This window comes from Lathyrus oleraceus, chromosome 4, assembly GCF_024323335.1.
Source record: "Lathyrus oleraceus cultivar Zhongwan6 chromosome 4, CAAS_Psat_ZW6_1.0, whole genome shotgun sequence".
Classification (NCBI taxonomy): Eukaryota; Viridiplantae; Streptophyta; class Magnoliopsida; order Fabales; family Fabaceae; genus Lathyrus; species Lathyrus oleraceus.
In genome coordinates, this window is record NC_066582.1 from 103,806,703 (window position 1) to 103,825,351 (window position 18,649).

Here is an 18,649-nt window from a genome sequence, read left to right on the forward strand (position 1 = left end):
GAAGTAACCTCTCCCCTCCGAACTTCTCTTCCACAACAAACAACCACCACACCCTCTGAAACCCAACCACCTGTGATTCAACCATCTGAACCTTATATCACTCCACCACTTATTCCCGCTGTACCTGGACCAGACTCTGACCCTTTAGACCTAAATCCATTATATGCTTCTTCTCCTAGTCTTCAACCAGACGCAGATTCTGAACTTCAAGCAGAATCTGAACCTCATCAAACTGAACCTCAACCTCTAAATCTCAGCCCTCAAAACTCTCCACCTCATTCACCTGAACCTGAACCTAAAATTATCATACCTACCCTTGAGGAGGCCATTATACAGGTTGCAGAATCCTCAGTCCAGAAGATCAAGTCTCTGGCTAAAAATTCTGAAGTCAGTGATGATCCTAAATCTGTTAGGACACACTGGAACAGAGTTATTAGTTGGATGACCTCTGAGTCTTATAGGCTGAAGAGTATCTCTGAACAAGTCAGAAATGGCTACATCAGAGACTCTGAGGAAAGACTCCAAGAGAGACTGGCTAGAGAAGCTGAGGCCAGAAGGTTAGAGGAAGAGAGACTGGCTAGGGAAGCTGAGGCCAAGAGATTAGAAGAAGAAAGATTGGCTAGGGAAGCTGAAGAAGAAGCTAAGAGGTTGGAAGAAGAACGCCTGGCAAAGGAAGCAGAACTTCTAAGGATTCAGGAAGCTGAAGCCAAGGCTAAGGCAGATGCAGAAGCCCAAGCTGCTGCTGAAGCTGAAGCTCAGCAGGCTCTGATTCAGGGGGAGTCTTCCTCTGCGATCCCTCTGATTCTTAACACTCTGAAGGAGATCAAGCAAGATCAGAAAGAGATCAAGCAAGATCAGAGTGAGCTCCGGGCAAGGATGGACAAGCAAGACGCTCTGAATGAAAACCTCCAGAATATGTTTGCTATGCTACTACAGAGACTTCCTCCTCCTCCAAACCCTTAGGCACTTAGGATTTCTTTTGTTTGCCTAGTGTTTTTGCTTCTGTCTTTTCTTTTTCAGCTCTGATATTTCTGTTGAATCTGATGTTTTGACTGCTGCTTGCCTTTGTGCTTTTGTTTAATGAAGTGTTTTTCTCTCTATTATTCTTTTTATTTTTTTATGCCTTTTTGATTATGCCAAAAAGGGGGAGAAATTATTAAATAGCTCTGATGAAAACTATGTCTAAAACCTTAAGCATTCTGCAACAATTATAGAAATAGTTCTGATATAAATAGCTCTGATTAAATAATAGCTCTGATTAAATAACTCTAACTTTAAAGTTAAGCATTTGCAGAAAGTTTTCAGAAACCTAATTACTTGGAAAAGCTCTGGTAAGAACTTCAGAACTCCCTAGCGCTAACTCAGGGGGAGCTTTTGTCTATCTGATCTAATATTTTTCATGTTTCATCTGATAATTTTATTTGTTTTGTCATCATCAAAAAGGGGGAGATTGTAAGAACAAAAATAGTTCTACAATAGATTCCATGATTTTGATGATAACAAAGGATGAAACCAAAAGTGGTACCCTAACGAAAAGTTTCTAAGTGTGCAGGGTTCTAAAGAAAGAAGAAATAAATCTGATGATGTCATCAGATGCAAAACAAGATCAGATGCAAAATCTCAAGTATCAGAAGCATCTAAAGAGAAATCTCGTTTTAAGAAGCTCTGACTCTGGACAAAACTGCAAGTATCAGAAGCATCTGAACATGAAGTAAAGTCTAGAAGCTCTGACTCTGAACAAATGCCTTCTGTAAATTCTGAAGTTATCAGCGATTTCTGAACTCTCAAGAGATAACATCAGAAGCCAGTTTCTCCAGATACACAAAGACTCTAATCAGAATTGTTAATCATGATGAAGTAACGTTTAAGCCAAGTTAAAGTTCTGCAAATGGATTTCCTCAATTAGAAAGAGACGTTAATCTCCACTTCCAAGAGAGAAGATACTAATTGTGGTAAGTAGTCACTTCTAAGTGAAAAAGTCTACTGCAGAAGCTATTAATGGAATGGCGTAATTACATCTCAATATCCAACAGATTCAACACTACTTCAACTCTACTTCAACTCCTATAAATAGAGAAGAAATCTCATTCAGTAAAAAAAAAAAGAAGAAATCACTAGCCAAAACTATACTGAAATCATATCACGCTCAAGAAAACATCTTTGTTCTTCAAAGATTTTCACTAAGCTTTTGCTTATCAAGTGAAATATTTGTTCTTAAGTTTGTAATATTTGCTTTCTTAGAAGCACTCTAGATTACACATCTTGTATCTAATTTTTATTTGATTTCCTCAAGTGACTCTTTGTAGTCTGTAGACTTGAGAGGACTAAGAGATTTTCTTCTCTCTTAGGGGTTGTTTGTAATCTTTCAAGATTAGTGGATTAAGTCCTTGTTGAAGGCGAAATCACCTTGGCCGGGTGGACTGGAGTAGCTTTGTGTTATAAGCGAACCAGTATAAAATCATTGTGTGATTTCATTTTGCAAAAGCGCTTATTTTTCAAACAATTCAAACCCCCCTTTCTTGTTTTTCTCACCTTCAATATTTTGATATTTAAATTAAATTTTTGGGGTATTTTAGAAGGGTGTTACAGGAAGCAAAGGCATGCACTGATCCTTGAGGCCATGATATGATATGATATGGGCCATGAGGGATCTTAGGGCCAAAATTGGGGTCTTACACCCTCCTATTTCATTTATGTGATGGTGATGATTGAACCAGTCCGGCGAGGTTTGCCTGAGAAGGTGACTGGAGGTTTAGCACCGATGATGTGTTGGACAGGTTCGGAACCACATGATCAATTCAAAATGTTTTAATCTCACGCGTTGGTTTTGATTACCATCTTTGCAGCGTGTTGACTAATGTCCATTGTGGAACGCGCGCTTGTGGCCACTTGATTTGCCACCTCAATTAATGAGGGGGATCAAGTGGTCCACGTTTTTTTGTATTTTTTTATTTTCATTTTATTCCTTTGATTTTCATTAATTCATATTAATTTTAATATTGATCCAAAAAATATGAGAGTTTCACCAAAAAAAAATCATATTTTGAATTAAAATTATTTTTTGGATCATTATTAATATTTTTCATGATTTAATTGATTTTGTGAATATTTTTAATTGTTTAAAAATACTTTTAAGTTTCCAAAAATTATGAAATTTTTTCTCCAAGGTCCTTTGACCTTGTTTGACCTATGATAAATCTCATGGTCATTTCTTTGGTGTTTTGATGAGGTTTTACGAATTTGACAAACCATATTTAATTTAATGCATTATTTTTAGTATTTTTTAATTGAACAAATGCCAAATAATTGTCTTGAGCCATTTGGGTGGTCTTTGTAAGTTTGATTTGTGTTGTTGGGCCTTGGTCAAGGTTGATTTGACTTAGTTAGGTTAAGATCATTGGATTTAGAGGATTGATGGAACGTACATTCCATCTCCCAAAATGAATGAATGATCTTAATTTGGTAAAAGTCCTCCTTTGACCAATTTGAGTTTGATCCATCTCCCCTCCCTCTTCATCTCATTCCCCTTCTTTATGCATCTATTTCATTTGACCTATGATATCTCTATATCCTAAGGCTAGTTGATTGCAAAATCAACATAAGTATGGATGAGATTAGGCCACCACTTTTGCATATTCTTTTTGTGTGTGGTATGTTTCATGAGCATAGTCCATTATACTATGTCTCTAACATGCATTAGCACCAAAATTCTATTGCCCGACCTCAAATAGTTGTGACTTCTACATAAGTCCAATTATGATTGCTTAACATAGCGCTAAATTTTTGACACAAAAAGGCATAACATTCTAGTTAGCGAGATTGTAAGTCTCCCCTTTTTCATGGTATTGTGTGGAAACTTTGCCTTTTTCCTTCCTTTGGAAGATTTCTTGGTTCAAGGATCCATGCTTGTGACAAGTGGGTTGAGTGTTTTCCAAAGAATGACTTAAAAATAAAGAGCAAAAGCAAAAGCAATACTAACTTCTAACTCATTAACAACTAACATTTAATTTCAAGTCATTTACTTTAATGCACTTTATTTTTAAGCCTTATTCATACCATTCTAATTGTTTATGTTAATGTCATTTTCACTTTGTCCACTTGGACCATATTGTGTGATATATCTTGTTTGTGTATATTTTATTTGTTTGTGTGGTCTTGAACCATTAATGTACATAATAAGTGTATGTGCTTAATTGGCTGCATTATATGGTAAAACACTAGCTGGTTACTAATGTCTTGACTGATGTCATGACATGGTATGTATGTGTGACTACATTGTAGGTTAGAATATCTAACTGTACTCTGATGTCTTGACTGATGTCATGACACACTTGAGTAGTTACTGCAGGATTAGCTAACACAGGATTTATTGAATGTCAAACTGGATGCTGTGACATTCATACCTGTCAGCAGATACTAAGGAATAGAACAGCTGGTGTTCTGTTAGAACTTAGTATTTATTTCCAGTTTGGTTATCAAGGAAAGACCAGACCTGGCATAAGGCCTACTGACTGAATGTCAAACTGGATGTTGTGACATTCATCATTGACAACAGCTACTGAACATTAGACAGAGTGGTGTTCTGCTATACTTCAGCATGTTACTTAGTCTGTTCTTCAAGAGAATAACAGAACTAACTTAAGGCCAAATGTGTAAATGTTAAATTGGAAACTTTGACATTTATTAATGTAAGCTGTTACTGTAGTATGGTCATTTTGATCATGTACAGGTCAGCAAAATTGTACAGTCTGTTTTCTGGAAAAACAGACTCAGCATATGGACCTTGATGTCAAGCTGAATGTCGTGACATTCATTCCTGACAGCATATGCTATATTGTAGGTTGTTCAGTTTTCTGTTTCAGCTTTTTCTCAGGCTATTCTTCAGGGATTCAACAGCTGAGAGAAAATCCAGGAAATCAACAACCAAGCTACATTTAATGAACCTAACAAATAGCCTATTTGTTAGTAACCTAAATGTTGAATTTATGGGAACTCGCGTGACCTTAAATTCAGGAGAATACAGGTGCAAAAGCCCAGGTACTGCAATATAAAAGGAAGGCGTTCCTTCATTCAGTTTCAGGGATTTTGAGGCGTGAAGATTTTGTGTGTCCATCATACTTCACTGCTGTATTTTTGTGAGTCTTGTATTAGACGTATCTTGTAAGCCAAGCCATTATCAAGTAGATGATTGCTGTGGCATATGGTGTTCATTGAGTTGTAAGTGTTGTGCCGCTCAAAGCTTTTAAGCGTGAGTGCTGTGTATCTTGATTAAAGCTGTGAAGCACAATCAAGAGTTGTTTGAAGTGTGACTTCAAATTGTCTTTAATATTGATTAAAGGTAGTAATCACTGAGGTGATTGAGGGGGAGTGAGTAGGAACTCTGATCTTAGTGTAAGATTGAAATTGCATTGGGTAGGGATTAAGTGATAAGTTGTAAACGGGTGAGTTTAGCTTTGAATTAATACTACTAATAGTGGATTTCCTCCCTGGCTTGGTAGCCCCCCAGATGTAGGTCATGTTGGACTGAACTGGGTAAACAATTACTTGTGTTATTTACTGCACTTACGTTTAAGTTCTGCATAATTCCTGTCTGTGCAGAATTGGATGTCATAACAAACCGTGTGACATCTAAAGTCTGATAACTAGAATTTCAATTGGCATCAGAGCAGGCACCCTGCCTGTGAATTTCTGGGTGAGATCTAGGGAAGTTACTTTCTAGTACCATGGACAAGGATATAGGACACTCAAATAGACCACCCATGTTGGATGGCTCTAATTATGATGACTGGAAGCCTCGTATGATAGCCTTCTTAAGGTCTCTAGATAGCAAAGTCTGGAGAGCTGTCAACAAAGGATGGGAACATCCAACGAAGACAGGTGAGGATGGAGTCAGTGTGCAGATTCCTGAAGAAGAGTGGGACAAGGAGCAAGAGGCACTAGCTCTTGGAAATTCCAAGGCCTTGAATGCATTGTTCAATGGAATCAGTAAGAACATCTTCAGGCTGGTGCACCACTGTGAACTAGCTAAGGAAGTTTGGGATACCCTCAAGGTAACTCATGAAGGTACTTCCAAGGTGAAGATGTCCAAACTTCAAATGTTGACCACCAAGTTTGAAAACCTGAGGATGAAAGAGGATGAGACTATTCATGACTTTCACATGAATATTCTTGAAATTGCAAACACCTCTGGTGGACTAGGTGAGAAAATGGATGAAGAGAAACTTGTAAGAAAGATTCTCAGGTCCTTGCCTAAAAGGTTTGTGTCGCATCCGCGAAAATCAACCGGCGAGCTAAAACAAAAACACAACACAGAGCCGCCACTGCGCGTTATTTATCCCAAAATAGGGAAAGGAAACGCTCAGAGAAACCTGGAAAGGAAATGGTCTCGCGACCAAAGAGAAAGGGTAAGGGAGTCGGTTACGCAAGGGGAAGGTATTAGCACCCCTCACGTCCGTCGTACTCGACGGGATCCACGTTCTAAAATAAAGAAAAGGTTGCTAAACATCACACACACACAGGGAACGCAAGTGGGGTTAAGAGAAGGGAGCTCGATAGGACATCGCATCCTATGCCTACATATCTCATCGGGAACGAGAATCAGAGCCACTGTAGTTCGGCTTACGCACGCCAAACAACACAAAACGCACAAACAGATGGCAAACATGGAGCCCGACAACCACTCAATGGAATTACGTCAGCATCCGAACCAAAACACGCACAAAACGGCAAACGTGGAGCCCGACCGCCAATCACTGGACTTACGTCGGCATCCGAACCAAACACACAATCAGATAACAAGTAAACACACGCAAAAAAGGAAAAGGTTGCCCGGAGTGGTCTCGCACGACCACCTGCCTACATACCTCGTCTGGAACAAGGATCAGGGCGATGTAGTTCCCCCTAAAGGGAAAGAAAATCTAGCCAGAAACCAAGGGAAGACACACTACCAGGGAGCTGGACTCGAGCCTAGTGTTGTCATGCATCGTTACCCTACGTTCAGGTTTCTACCTACTTGCACAACTGCAAGCTAATCCTATCCAGGAAAGAAGCAAGCATACAAGCATACAAGCAATTCAAGCATTTCAAGCAAACATGTCAAACTAATATTCACATAGCACACACTATAACCAGTCAAGTGGGCTCAAACAATGGGTTTAACTGCCGAAGCAATTCATCTGTACATGGGTATTATTCGCTCTTAACCTTGCCATTGAGAGGCTAAGGTGAAGCAGATGAAAAGGTGAAGTGAGGATGAGACCTCACAGCTCTTATCCCTGACCAGGGAGAGCTTCTGACAAAGGAGCGTGGGTCCAGAATGGAGGGACCCTTCTACGCTCAAAGACTCTGACTCGATTGTGCAACAGCACGAGATCTTGGGTTTGTGCCCTAATGCATCAACACACAGCCGTGTGAGCAGAGGGACGACTCACAGAGTAGTGGGGGATAGATTGCATATCCCTTGGCTTCCACCAATTGCCTCATAGAGGACTTCACCTGCTTAGGCACAATATTAAACAATCACAAACATCGCCTCTTAAGGAGGACTTCAGACATTTTGCCCGGCCAAGTAACAGGCCGGGTCTCCCAGACTACATGAAGAATAAAAGTCCTACCTCAAATGGTTTAAAAACCAAGCAGCAGCAAGCAAGTTCTTAAAGAACTGTAAGCAACTAAATGTACCTGAAATCAATCAAGTATCATCAGTACTCAGACAGACAAACAGTAAACAGCAAATTGTTAATCAGTTAATCTGTACAGACAAACAACACAGGTTAATGCACACAAGTGCAAGCTATAAGCTCAAGCTCAAGCTTCACAACCTACAAAACAAAATCATGTTAGTTCTCAACATCAAACAATCCCAATTTAATTGACTTGAATCATTCTCCTTAAGCATTGTGCATTTCATCCTGAAAAGTCAATCCAAATGTGAGAAACTGGACCACTAGGCCAAGCCTAGGGTCCAAAAGGGAGAAAAAATTCTAAACAGCAAACAATTCTCAACCAAAACCAAATTAATGCAAATAGAAAGCAAATGCAATTGATCCCATACTCATATCATTTACCAATCTCATTTCATGCACAATATGGTACAAACTAGGTCAAATGCAACATCCAATGTCCAAACAGAATGAATTCCATCAAAAGCATACCAAAATAATTCCAAAAATCCTCAAATAATTCACAACTCAACAGGACATATTCAAGGTATAGCATGTCAATTTTCAGCTCAATTGGACAAAAGGAACTAAGGCAATGAAAATCAAGAAATCCAGACACAATTATTCAAGCCAATTCATAGCATCAACACACGCATTCACTTCAAAAATTCCTAAATCAATTAAATCAATTAAGAAATGAATGGGACCAAAACAGGGATGTCCTACAATGTGTCTACAACCAGCATACCAAATTTCACATTCATCCAAAACCATATGAGAATTTCACACAAGATATACAAACATGTGTCATACAAGGTTGCACAATGAACCAACAGAGAAGAAAAATATCAATCAAATTGAAAATGCCATAGAAAAATCCAGAAAAATTCACATAACATCTCAACATGTCAATAATCATCCATGCAAAATTTCAATCCAATCCAATAATCATAGGTCATGCAAATAATTTCATGAAGTTGACCTAGCTAGGTGTGACACAAATTGTCACACCTAGATTCAAAAAATCATATCTCACTCCTCAGGTATCCAAAAATCACAAAATTTATATGTAAAGCACCATCAACATGTCTAGAATGAGCACAAAAAATTTCAATCATTTCTTTAAATGTATGAGCATTTCACAATGAAAATGGCAACATGTACAAATGTACACATGACCAAAATCAATAGGCCAATCAAATTTCCACACGTGCAAAAATTTCACAAAAAATATCATTAAATTCTACACATTACAAGAAAAACAATGCAAAAAATTGCACTCAATTTGGATGATTTTTGAAGCCTATAGGAATTTTCTAAGATCATGTAATTAAATGAAAAAGCAAATGAAAAAGAAATAGAATAATTAATTAAATAAATGAAGCAGTGGCATTTTTGAAAATAAGCTGAACTTTGCCAAAACGGCGTCGTTTCAGGCGCGGAAACGAAATGTTTTCATTGGTTGGAAGCGGCGCCAAACACCAAATTCAAAAGAAACTCCAGAAAAACGGATCAAACGCAGCAATCTTCATCATTTTCTCCAGAAAATTTCCAGAAATCTCAAGAACACATGAACATCGAATCTCAACAAAAATAAACATGCGTATAGTCATTGGAAAGGTCTGAACACCAGGATTCCAAATATGCAACTAATTCATCCTAATTCTAACTATAGCTCACGGATCGAGCGATTTAGGTTTTGCATTCAAACATTCAAAAGCACATAACTCAACCTATAGTTCATCATTTCAAAAACTGAACCTAGCATGATCTTCTACGTTGCATGAACTACAAAACGCATATGGAAATCGAAGCAATGGTGACATTCGAAATTTATGTACCTTGAATGGCAGTTGATGAATCTTGAGCTTCCACGCGTGGCTCCTCAAAACAGTTGGAGTTCAATGTCCAGGAAGGTGATTGGAGTGACTAGGTAAGCTCACAGTTGATCCAGGAAGAAGAATTCACAAAACTCCATGAATGTGCAAGATGTGAACAGTCGCGGTTTTGATGTTGTTAGCCATGGATTCGTCCAAACAGATGGAGAGCTTGACTTGTAGAGGATGAATCAAAAAGAATCAAGCCAATTGATGGAGAATTCGTGGAGAAATCTTGAAAAGTAATGATGAAGTTCTTGATGAATCTTGGAGAAAATGGAGGGAAAAACTGTTGGATTTCTTGTGATTTGTGATTGTGTTCAAAGTTAGTTACAATTAGGCATTTATATTTCAGCTTAATCCATCCTTAATCATCCAATTAACAAAATGAATGGTAATTGGCATAAATGTCATTTTCAAAGCAAGGGCAAAAATGCCATTTCACCACAGGCCAATGACAGCTCATTTGATAGCTCACACACTCTCAAAATGACATGTGTGATCTGTTGTAACTTGTCCCATGGCCATTGGATGTGTAATTTGCATTTTCACTATGTCATGGCACTTTATGCATTTTTCAAGTGAAGTTCAAAAGTGACTTGACCAAATATGAGACCTTGACATGTTATGACCATTCCAACCATTTTCAAATTGCATTTGTGAGGTGTTGCAAAAATCCCCACTCAAAAATTCTCATTATTTCTCAAGTTGGACCATTTTGCCCTTGGATCTTTAACTGTACACTTGAAATTTGACTTTTTGCATTGACCATTTTTGATGAATTCCAATTATGCACCATGAAAGTACATGTCAAATGGAGTTTGCACATAAAAAGATCACTCAATTTGGACACTCCATGTGGAAGTTATGCCCCTCTGATTATGGGTCATTTTTGAAATTGAATGGACCATAACTTGTCAACCATACATGGGATTTTCAAGTTCTTGGACTTTTTGGAAAGGTGAGACCAAGATCTACAACTTTCATGTTGATCAAATTTTCATTTGAAGCTTCCTTGGACATGTAATTTTGAGGTCAAAACTTTCCATTTTTGGAAACTTCCATTACAAGTCACTTTCTATTTTTGGCAGTTTTTTGTCTGACTTTATTTTCTCCATTCTTGAGCTTTGAAATGTCAAATAACACTTGTTCCAACATGAATGAAGTGTATCCAACTCATTTCCTTCTCCAAATCCATAAAATCATGCACAGTTGACCACAGTTGACTTTTTCAACTGATAGATGAATTTGTCATAGCATTGATCAATTTGAGCTCCAATCTCCTGATGAAATGGCTCAAGGGTGAAACCCTAGCCTCAATAATCTCCATACAACCAAATAATGATCCCCATCTCCATTGTAGACCCCATCTCCTGATCATGCCCTGATTGGCCCAATGCAACTGATTAGGGTTGACCAGTGGTCAAAACCCTAATCTCAAGGAATGTGCTTCAACACTTGATGAAATCAAACCATGATGATGATGATGTATCATTTCAAACAAGATGAAGACCAATATCCTTTGAGAATCATGAAACCCTAATTTGGACCTCCACATCCTCAGATGATTGCTGACCAGTCCAATGAAACCCTAGCTTGCACATTGACTTCCTCATCTTCTGATCAAGACTTGGGAGGATGACTTGCACAATGTAACCACATGATATGCAATATGCAATGCCTAATGACCTAAAAATGATATACAATATGTTATGCTAGTCCCAAGAGAGGAGGGCAAATTTTGAGGTGTTACAGTTTGCTATGAAGGTCACAGCCATAGAGGAGGCACAGGACATCTGCAATATGAAGGTGGATGAGCTCATTGGTTCTCTCCAAACCTTTGAAATGGGCTTGTGTGAGAATACTGAAAAGAAGAACAAAAGCGTAGCTTTTGTATCTAATGTTGAAGAAGAGTCAGAAGCAGGATATACTGAAGATGATGAAAGTATATCAGAAACCTTAGCCATGCTTGGGAGACAGTTCAACAAGCTCATAAAGAAATTTGATCAACAGGGTAGACCTAATGTCAAGAACATTCTGTCTGACATAAGAAAAAGATCAACTTCTGAAGAAAAGTTCAACCAAGGCAAGGGAATCCAGTGCCATGGATGTGAAGGATATGGTCATATTAAGGCTGACTGCCCTACCTTTCTCATGAGGCAAAGGAAAGGGCTATCTGTCACCTGGCCAGAAGAAGACATTGAGAGTGAATCTGAAGGAGAATCTGCCAAACATGTCACTGCTCTGACCAGTGTCTGTGCCTCAGAGGATAACTCAAGTGGAAATGAGCTCACCTTGGATGAACTTGCTGCCTCATATAAAGAACTATGTGTTAAAAGTGCAGAAGTTTGTATCCAAGGAGAAAAGCATAAGAAACTCATCAAAGAGCTAGAAGCTGAGAAACTAGAGCAGCTGAAAGTCATAGAGGGTCTGAAGAGTGAGATTTCTTTGCTGACCTCTAAGCTAGACCAAATGACCAAATCCATCAAAATGTTGAATAAGGGATCTGACACCGTGGAAGAGATCCTGAAGATAGGACAGAAGTCTAGAACCTCATCTAGTTTAGGCTCTGGGAAAAGATCCTCAGCTGAACGCAAACGCCCAAAGGCTAAAGTTCAGAAATCCCAAGGGAAGTCACATCCAATGTCTCAACATCGAGGACCCAGAATGAGCAATCATCAGAAGAAGAAATTCAAGAGATGGAGATGCCATTACTGTGGTAGATTCGGTCACATAAAACCCTTCTGCTATAGGCTACATGGTTACCCAAACCAGACCTCACAAGGTAGGCCTAAGAAGAAGGTGTCTACGCATAATGTCCTCAGTAAGAAACAAACATGGGCGGCTAAGCAGTCATCTCAGGGCAATCCTAAGCAGCAGGTATCTAAGCATCACTTCACTCCTGAGAATCAACAGTGTGTTGCTAACCTTGCTCACACATCTTCAAGGGAACATATCGGACAAGAATGGTACCTTGACAGTGGCTGCTCAAGGCATATGACTGGGGTGAGCAACCTAGGGGTGAATCTGCATCCTCCTCCCACCAAGTTTGTGACATTTGGTGATGGAACTAAAAGAGAAGTCAAGGGTGTTGGCAAGCTGGATTGTCCTGAAGCTCCAAAATTGAAAGGTGTATTGTTAGTAAAAGGACTAACTGTGAACCTCATAAGCATAAGCCAGCTATGTGACCAAGGATGCAAGGTGGAATTTACCAAGGGAGGATGTGTGGTGTTGAATGAGTGCAATCAAGAAGTGATGAGAGGAGACAGATCCAAAGATAATTTCTATCTATGGAAATCTAAAGACTCTCTCAAGGGAGATCAGGAAGGGAAGTTGGGGCATGGAAGACTTGATCCCCTTCAGGGAAAAGGAATGAAGAAGAACATTCCCAAGGGAGCTATGAGAAGAGTCTCATATCTGTCTGTAGATAAAAGGGACAGACAGAGGTGTGTACTATTGTCGTCTGCAGAAACTCAGTACCTAGGTTGTGGTAGCAGGTGGTCATCCCTAGTATGGAGAAACCTGATGCAGACAGGGTACAATGTCACCCGGAATGTCATGACATTGTACGCTACTAAGTGTGACAATAGTAAGGGCAAAGAGGGAATGCGTGCGTCTGAAAAGTTATAGCAACTAATGAAGTTAGTTAGCTACTGTTTAATAAGTCAAATTATTAAACAACAAATAGTGAGCTCTGAGTGGTCAAAATCTAATAGACCTTACTCTTGCATAAAGCGTTTCACATTCAGTCGCTTCAAACCCCATTCGTGCAAACCCTCTTCCAAAGAAACGGTTCATCTTCCCTCTGAGATATTCAGCATGGCACATCAATCCGATACCACCTCCTATACCACCATGTCCGATTCTCACAGCACGGAGTTCAGCAATCCCAACCGGGAGGAAGTTAGTGTCAACGCTGCAACGTCGTCCCATGCAAGAAGACCAAAAGAAACGGTCTCCAGAATCTCCTCAACTATCGCTCTGGACAACCCTTCCAAGAAAGGATCGAGGTATGTACACAATGCCATTGCCTCTATGGTCACTAAGATTCTGTCCGGGGATCAGAATGTTCCTGGGGTTTCTGTTCCCTTGAACATTATCGTACCCGATGATGGTGCATGTCGTGAAACCGCAGTTGTGTTAAGGGAAAATGTGGCTGGATTACCTGAAGAAGGTCCTAAGAATGATAAAAATGTAAGCAAGGTGAGAGGTGAGAAAGTAAGTGTCCCTCAAGATGTTGAGGTCAACCCTAAAGCTGACACAATCAACCTGGACGAGCTCTCTGATAACGAACTGTTAGCCTCGGTTATCCCTAGCATAGCCAAGAGGGTCAGAACTAGGAGAGGGAAAAAGACAGTGATGCAAAGGTCTCCATCCAAGGAAGTTGATGAGACAACTCCTCACAAGCAAACAGGGACAGAGAGTGCACGCAAAAGGAAAGGTCATGGACCTGCCAAATCTTGGAGCAAAGAGGTGCCCAAGAAGTTGAAGACCAAGGCTGTGGTGGTGGAGTCTGAATCTGATGTCCCATGTGATGTCACAACATCCATGTCCAGGAAGAAGCCGTCTTCTAGCAAGTTGGCTGCTAGTGTCCCAGAAGTTCCCATTGACAATGTTTCCTTCCACTTTGCCTCCAGTGTTAACAGGTGGAAGTATGTCTACCACAAGAGGCTGGCCTTGGAGAGAGAACTGGCTCAGAATGCATTGGAATGTAAGGAGATTGTGGATCTCATCAAAGAGGCAGGGTTGATGAGAACTGTGACTCAACTCCCTAAATGCTATGAGACCTTAGTGAAGGAGTTCATTGTAAATCTATCCGAGGAGTGTGCTGATGGGAAATCCAGAGAATTCAGAAAGGTCTATGTGCGTGGCAAGTGTGTGACCTTTTCCCCCTCAGTGATAAATCTGTATTTGGGAAGCTGGTGGCCAGTCAACTAAGTGTAAAGTATGAAATGTTACACAAAGTTGGAGCAGCCAACTGGGTACCCACAAATCACAAGTCAACTGTGTCTGTGATGTTAGGAAAGTTCATCTATGCAGTGGGAACCAAGGCAAAGGTGGACTATGGTACTTACATCTTTGATCAGACAATGAAACATGCTGGGAGTTTTAGTGTGAAGGGACTTATTGCCTTTCCATCTCTCATATGTGGCATTGTGCTGAATCAATTTCCACACATCCTGACAGATAATGACTTTGTGAAAAGAAGAGAGAGTCCATTGGCCTTCAGCTACAAACTGTTCCTGGGCAAGCATGTCCCTAATATTGTCTTGACATCGGGAGAAACATCCAAAGCTGGCAACCAACCAAACAAAGCTGCTGTTATTGCAGTTCTCAGAGAGACCTGCAAAGAGCTGGAGGCTAGAAAGCATGCTTTGGAAAAGCTCATCTTGCAATTGGAGACTTCTGCTGAGGACACGGATGGAGCTAATAGGCAAAGTTCTGAGGATGAGGAGGAGGCCAGCTCTGAAGAGGAGGTTGATGATGAGGCTGAGGATTAAATACTTGTCTTTGTGTGTTTTCTGTCATTTGTGTAATTCTACTTACTATTTGTGGATCTGTAATTTAAAGTGTTGCTTTGGCAACATTTTTGGACAAAAAGGGGGAGTGACAACTGATACCCCAGGACAACAGAAGTTTACTTTGTTAAACTTTGTTAAACTTTGTTAAAACAGGTTCTCATTCATGACAGATTGAAGTTTTCCTCTACTGCAGCTGATGTGTGATGAAGTGTGTATTTAGCTTCTGTTTATATGCTGCTGTGTGTGAAGTTTTTATTTAACTCCCTCCCCTGCAGCTGCTGTGTGTTGAAGTTTAGATTTTAGATTTAACTTATGTATGTGTGCTGCTTTGTGAAGTTTTTATTTAACTTCCATGTGTGTGAGTGTGCTGCCCCTCTGAGTGTATTAGCTAGGCTTATTTCCTGCTAGGTGTGTGATTCCGCTGCTATGAACTCTGTTATGGGGATCAAAGTGTTTTAGCCAAAAATTTGCCAAAGGGGGAGTTTGTAGGTGCTTAATTGGCTGCATTATATGGTAAAACACTAGCTGGTTACTAATGTCTTGACTGATGTCATGACATGGTATGTATGTGTGACTACATTGTAGGTTAGAATATCTAACTGTACTCTGATGTCTTGACTGATGTCATGACACACTTGAGTAGTTACTGCAGGATTAGCTAACACAGGATTTATTGAATGTCAAACTGGATGCTGTGACATTCATACCTGTCAGCAGATACTAAGGAATAGAACAGCTGGTGTTCTGTTAGAACTTAGTATTTATTTCCAGTCTGGTTATCAAGGAAAGACCAGACCTGGCATAAGGCCTACTGACTGAATGTCAAACTGGATGTTGTGACATTCATCATTGACAGCAGCTACTGAACATTAGACAGAGTGGTGTTCTGCTATACTTCAGCATGTTACTTAGTCTGTTCTTCAAGAGAATAACAGAACTAACTTAAGGCCAAATGTGTAAATGTTAAATTGGACACTTTGACATTTATTAATGTAAGCTGTTACTGTAGTATGGTCATTTTGATCATGTACAGGTCAGCAAAATTGTACAGTCTGTTTTCTGGAAAAACAGACTCAGCATATGGACCTTGATGTCAAGCTGAATGTCGTGACATTCATTCCTGACAGCATATGCTATATTGTAGGTTGTTCAGTTTTCTGTTTCAGCTTTTTCTCAGGCTATTCTTCAGGGATTCAATAGCTGAGAGAAAATCCAGGAAATCAACAACCAAGCTACATTTAATGAACCTAACAAATAGCCTATTTGTTAGTAACCTAAATGTTGAATTTATGGGAACTCGCGTGACCTTAAATTCAGGAGAATACAGGTGCAAAAGCCCAGGTACTGCAATATAAAAGGAAGGCGTTCCTTCATTCAGTTTCAGGGATTTTGAGGCGTGAAGATTTTGTGTGTCCATCATACTTCACTGCTGTATTTTTGTGAGTCTTGTATTAGACGTATCTTGTAAGCCAAGCCATTATCAAGTAGATGATTGTTGTGGCATAGGGTGTTCATTGAGTTGTAAGTGTTGTGTCGCTCAAAGCTTTTAAGCGTGAGTGCTGTGTATCTTGATTAAAGCTGTGAAGCACAATCAAGAGTTGTTTGAAGTGTGACTTCAAATTGTCTTTAATATTGATTAAAGGTAGTAATCACTGAGGTGATTGAGGGGGAGTGAGTAGGAACTCTGATCTTAGTGTAAGATTGAAATTGCATTGGGTAGGGATTAAGTGATAAGTTGTAAACGGGTGAGTTTAGCTTTGAATTAATACTACTAATAGTGGATTTCCTCCCTGGCTTGGTAGCCCCCCAGATGTAGGTCATGTTGGACTGAACTGGGTAAACAATTACTTGTGTTATTTACTGCACTTACGTTTAAGTTCTGCATAATTCCTGTCTGTGCAGAATTGGATGTCATAACAAACCGTGTGACATCTAAAGTCTGATAACTAGAATTTTAATAAGAACAAAAACCCTAAAAAATATCTTGTATGGATTGTTGGTTTGATCTGAGACAATTGGACTTAGAATTTAGGCAACATTCCCTATACAACGGACATGGTCAATGCCAACTTTTATGAAACCAAATGCTTGCAATTTGAAACTTTATCTGATACATCCTTGAAGATCCATTGGAGTTCATCTACAACATGATCATTGTGAAGTTGTTATTTTGAATCTGTGACTTGTGAAATTCATATGCTACATAGGCAAATTTTGAAAACGATCATGGAGTTGCTAAGCTTGGATGTGGCTATCTTTATTTGATGTCTTGCTCTTCAAGTTGATATTATTGTGCATTGTTTGTTGCTTGATTCTAATGTCCAAGGGAATTTGGTTTTCTATATCACATTCTTGTCTATTGGATTGCAGCCCATTGGTCAGACTTTTCAACTCTTAACTTTTAAATTTGTGCTTAGGATTAGTATCTTCATCTCCTCCCCATTTCTTTAATTTCAAAATCTCTCCCTCCTTTCAAAACTTATTTGTTTGTGTTTGCTTTTTTTTCTAAACTTAGACCACATTACAAATTAGAAACTTTGGCCTTATGCCATTGCATTTTTAAACTTCTTTTTTTTAATCAAACATGTAAATAGACTTAATTATACTTGACTTAAAACTTTCAAAAATCCAAAAAGAACTAACTCATTCAAACCATTTTAGGCCTTTGTGCCTTTCAAATTTAATTTTTGTTAAAAGCAATGCATCCACTTTGAAATTTATATTACGAACTACGAGGTTTTGATCCCTCATTTTTATGTTGGTACGTAGGCACAAGTCCGAAGGTCTTGTCAAACACAAAAATATAATTAATGAATTCTTTTCTCATCCCCGCGTTCTATTTGTTTATAACTATCATTTTGTATAAAATACATATGCACACAAGAAAGGGCTCCCTATGAGTACCTAGGACACTTTGGGTGATAACACATTCCCTCTGTGTAACCAATCCCCTTACCTGTAATCTCTGGCGTTTTATTAGTTTTGATTTGAAAATTTCTTATTTTTGGGTTTTGTTCGTACTTTTCCCTTTTCCCTTGGAAACAATAAAAGCGTGGTGGCGACTGTCATACGGTGAACTGACTTGGGGTATTTTGCTTTTTATCGCAATGTCGCGGATAGCAAGAGTCGCCACCGACTTTTCTTTTATCCAATAAGGAAAGGTGGAAAAGAACAGGAAAGACCTCAATAGATTTTGGGTTCGGGAGGTACATTATACAAAGGGAAGGTATTAGCACTCTTTGTATCCATGGTTATCCATGGGCTCTTAATTGCTGGATCACTTATCTTTTTGTCTGAAAAAGTGTTGGTGAATTGCTTAAAAAATGTTTGAAAGAGAGTTTAACTTTGTAATGATTCTCGTATGAATGTATACAAAGTATTTATCTCGTTTGATTTTGAAAATGGTTTAGAAAAATATAACTTGGTAATGATTCTAGTATGAATGTATACCAAGTGGTGATTTTCTAGGACTTGCAAAGTGTGAGGGGTGGAAAATGTTTTAGGTTATGATCCAGTAATTGAGAGTTATACCTTCCTAAGGTCGTTATGGGCATTTCCTATCCTTATGAGGGTAAAACTGTCCTTACTA